Source organism: Gossypium hirsutum, chromosome A12, assembly GCF_007990345.1.
Source record: "Gossypium hirsutum isolate 1008001.06 chromosome A12, Gossypium_hirsutum_v2.1, whole genome shotgun sequence".
Taxonomy (NCBI): Eukaryota; Viridiplantae; Streptophyta; class Magnoliopsida; order Malvales; family Malvaceae; genus Gossypium; species Gossypium hirsutum.
The window spans coordinates 21,979,077-21,984,137 of NC_053435.1; positions in this window are offsets into that span (position 1 = coordinate 21,979,077).

Genomic DNA, 5,061 nt, shown 5'->3' on the forward strand with positions numbered 1-5,061 from the left:
AAGATGTTGAATGGTGTACTTGTTATTTGAATATGTAATATGTGTGACCTCATTTGTTATTTATTATTTTCTGCTTATGTATTCTAAAATTGATGTCATGGAGGCAGTGGAAAGGGGGGCTTGCTGTCAATTCCCCCCTAAGAGTATGGTCGGCTGACAAGGAAGGAGGGTAAACATGTCATGAAACATGTTTTGTTAGTGGAGAATAAAATAAGGAGTATGGGTAATAAAGAAATGGAAACAAAAGAAAAAAAATGTGTGTGTGTGTTGTCCCCCCATTGCCGTGAGCTAAACAAGAAAGGGGAATTTGTTCATCCTTTTCTCATCTTCATGCTTGCCAAAACTAGAAAAAAACAAGAAAAATTTTCTCATCCTTGGTTCATCCTTGGCCAAAAATTTTAAGGAGGAAAGAAGAAGAAGGTGAAGAGATTCGGCCATGCATGTAGCTAGGCTAAGGTATGTTTGATGATGTTCCATGAGAGGCATGCATGTTTTAGTTGTTAGCTTGAGTTCTACCTAACCCATGGTCTAAATCTTGCTATGTGATGGAAATGGCACTTGACCATGGATGAATCATTCTTGGTTGATGTTTGATGTTGTGGTGATGAGGCATGAGGATGAGTTAAGATTCGGCCTAGGTGGAGGTTGTGTTAATGCCATTGCATGCAAAATATGAAGCTTGTTAATGATGCATGTGATGATGGCTTGATGATTCTTGAACCTCCTTTTTAGCATTTTTGTTGTGTGAGCACATATGTGCATTGGTTGCTAAATGGAGAAGAATCGGCTAGCAAGATGTGTGCTAAGGCCGAATGTAACTTTGCATGTTAATGAGCAATGCATGTGTTAAATTGATGAAAAGGGGAGGATGCTTTACTAGTGTGTACATGTGTGTATTAAGTGTTGAAATCGACCCCAAAATGGACATGCATATTCGGTCAAGGGCAAGAAATTAGCTAATATGTGGTGTTGATGCATGATTTTTGCATGTATGAGACTTTAATGTCTAATGTATAAATATGGGCTAAGTGCCTTGTGTTCATCTTTTGATGCCTAAAATGATGAAATCAATTTATTTGTTTGATTAAGCTCAGAGCAAAGGGGAAATAAAACCGATAAAGGGAAGGAAAAGTGGTTGAATAGCTAGCGGAATCGTTCGACAACACCCGAGGTAAGTTCTTGAGTAAGAGAGCTTAAATTTCGATGTGATTAAATCATGCTCTATGTGTGGCTATTGAGCCGAATGTGCAAGGACAATATGTGCCTTGTGTTGAGTTTCGTAAACGAAAATGAAATATGAATGTGCTATGAATTATTGTTAGATGTGCATGATTAATTGAATGCTGTCCGGGCTAAGTCCCGAAGGCTTTGTGCTAAGTGAATATATCCGGATTAAGATCCGAAGGCCTTTGTGCGAGATACTAAATCCGGGTTAAGTCCCGAAGGCATTCGTGCGAGTTATTAAATCCGGGTTAAGTCCCGAAGGCATTCGTGCGAGTTATTAAATCCGGGTTAAGTCCGAAGGCATTCGTGCGAGTTGTTAAATCCGGGTTATTCCGAAGGCATTGTGTGAGTTACTAAAACCGGGCTATGTCCCGAAGGCATTTGAACGAGGAGCTATATCCGGTTAAATCCCGAAGGTACGTGATTTGGTAATGAATGAGCTTGCTGTAAAATTCCAGCGAATACTCGAAAAACATCCAATATGGGGATATGTTACGTATGTGTTGAATTTAATCGAGCCCTTACAAATAAATGTTCGCTCAGTTGATAAACGAGCTACCGGCCTTCGGCCAAGTTAGTTATTGTGTATGTACATAAGGGTTGTTAATGTTGTGAAGCAAGTTTGATATCGGTAAATTGGTATTATGAAATATTCCGTTTAGCTAAAGTGTGCTATTCTTTGTGCATGCTGGAATTCCTTGCTCAAACTTACTAAGCATAAATTGCTTACTCGTTACATTGCTCCTCTGTTTTATAGATTTTGGTTCTCCAGCTATCGGACTCGGGATCTTGAAGTCGAAGTCGCCCACACTATCAAAGGCTCTTTTGGGTACTATTTTGGTTGAATTTGTTATGGCATGTATAGGATACCCATTGTTGTCTTTCGAGTACTTTATGAAATGTATAAGTGTACAGCCATGCGAGATGGCTTGTAGAAGTGGAGTATGGCATTAGACCATTCGTATTTATGAATGTATAGATGTTTCATGATGTAACTATGTTGGAATGGAAGTGTTGAGCAAATGATCAGCCACTAGAATGGCTAAGTATGATCATATGTGGGCTTATGTATGACAAGGCCCTAGTTGGTCCATGAAACCCCAAATTAGGTAAGGTTCACTTTGAAAACAGAAGCTGATAGCAGCAGTGGTGTGGATTGGAAAAATCACAAGAATTCGTATGAGTGGAATTAAATAGTGAATAAATTATGTAATCGAACCTTGATGAATCTACTTTCATATGGAAGTAACGAAACAATTATAGAACAGTAAGAAAGAGATATTCGGGTTCTTGTGGAACAGGGCCAGAACAGTTTCTGGATTCACTGTTCCGCCTTTGGAAATTCACTATAAATTGACCAGAGATAATTAGGGGTCATACCATATATGTATGGATTCCTCTCTGAGTCTAGTTTCCATAGAAACAAACGGCATCAGTATTGAAGCTCTGTGCAGAGAGATATCCCAGTCGTAATGGGAAAAGGTCAGTGTAGTCGACCCCTGTAACATGGGAGACTTTGACTAATAAACTGTACTAGTTGGCCCGACCAAAAATTCTAGAAAAAAATCCATAGGTGGGGACATGAGTCTAGTTTCAGGGAAAAATCACAAAACTGATTTTTGAGTTGTGAAACTCAAGATATGATTTTTGAAGCGACTAGTACTCAGACTGGGCAGTGTCTGGAAAAATTTTTCAAAGTTTGTTAACATCTCGTGTCCGACTCCGGTGTCGGTCTCGGGTTCGGGGTGTTACATTTTATTGGTATCAGAGCTACGGTTTAGTCGATTCTAGGACTACCGTAATGTTTTGGGTCTAGCTATACATGCCATTTTATGTGATTACTTGATAGTGTGGTGATTTCCGACAATTGTAAATGTGTTTATTTATAGTAATGGATCCCGATCGTGACCGAGAGGTAGCTGATGATCTTGAGAGTGTAGCGCCTGCTCCCGCACAAGGGACAGTGCCGGCAAACTCTCAACCTAATGCTAGTAATCAGAATGATGAAGCTAGACAAGCATTCTATAGCGTGATGAATGATTGGTTTAACCAATACATTCGAACTAATATGGCTGTTCCACAACCTCCATTCCCGAACAAATACTACCCCCGCACCTACAATACCACCGGTAACGGACCAAATAAGGTCAAATAAGCCCCCAGTTGACAGAATCCGAAAACATGGGCTACTGAATTTAAGGCTATGGATAGCGATGATGCCGAGCAAGCTGAATTTTGGCTGGACAACACTATCCGGGTACTCGATGAGCTATCTTGTACACCCGATGAATGCCTAAAGTGTGCTATCTCCTTGCTACGTGATTCTGCCTACTATTGGTGGAGTACTCTGACTTCTATTGTGCCCCGAGAGCAAGTAACTTGGGAGTTTTTCCAAACTGAGTTTCGGAAAAAGTATATCAGTCAGAGATTTGTTGATCAAAAACGGAAGGAATTTCTTGAGCTTAAGCAAGGCTCCATGTCGGTTACTGATTACGAGCGAAAATTTGTTAGACTTAGCAAATACGCTCGGGAATGTGTTTCGTCCGAAGCTGTTATGTGTAAACGCTTCGAGGATGGGCTGAATGAAGATATAAAAATGTTCGTTGGTGTTCTTGAAATACAAGAGTTCGTGGTACTTGTTGAACGAGCTTGTAAAGCCGAAGAGCTTAGAAAAGAAAAGCAAAGAGTTGATGAGGGAACTGGAGAGTTTCGTAAAACATCCTCGGGAGGTCTCTTCAACAGACATCGAAGAGATTTCGAGATGATGCGGGCCAGTTTAGAGGCACTTCGGGCCTTTTTGGACGAGATCGTGATCGACCCCCTGTGGGTACACGAGGCACTTCGGTCGCCAGTGTTGGGAATGAACGTCGAGACAGGACGAAATGCCGATATTGTGGTAATGGCATTCGGGGAGTTGTAGATTTCCTGACCGCTCCTGTTACAAATGCGGATCAGTGGACCACTTCATTAAAGATTGCCCGAGGTTGTCGGGACAGAATGCAAATCAGAGTGGGAGACCGGGTGCTACCACTGCTCGAGGTAGACCATCTGGAAATATGGGCAATGCTGGTGGTGGTCAGAGAGGATCTAGAGATGATATAACCAGATCCGAAGCCCGTGCGCCTGCTAGAGCTTATGCTATACGTGCCCGCGAGGATGCTTCTTCGCCTGATGTTATTACCGGTACATTCACCCTCTTTGATACTAATGTAATTGCTTTGATTGACCCCGGTTCTACTCATTCTTACATATGTGAAACCTTAGCATCCAGTAAGACTTTACCTATTGAGTCTACTGAGTTCGTAATTCGGGTGTCAAATCCCTTGGGTCGTTACGTGCTTGTCGACAAAGTGTGTAAGAAATGTCCCCTGGAAATTCGAGGTTCCTGTTTCCCGGCGAACTTGATGCTCTTGCCGTTTGATGAATTTGATGTTATCCTTGGTTTGGATTGGTTGACCGCGCATGATGCGATTGTGAATTGCAAGAGCAAGACTATTGATTTGAGATGCGCAAATAACGAAGTAGTCCGAATTGAGTCTGCGGACTTAGAGGGGATGCCAGCTGTAATATCAGCAATGTTGGCACAGAAATATGTAAGAAAAGGGTGCGAAGCATACCTTGCGTATGTACTTGGTGACAAAGAATTAGAAAAGAAACCCGAATCTGTGCCGGTGGTTTGTGAATACTCGGATGTTTTTCTGGAAGAATTACCGGGTTTACCACCTGTTCGGGAGGTAGAGTTTGGTATTGAGCTTGTACCTGGGACTACGCCGATTTCGATAGCTCCGTATCGTATGGCACCAACTGAGTTAAAGGAGTTGAAAGCTCAGTTGCAAG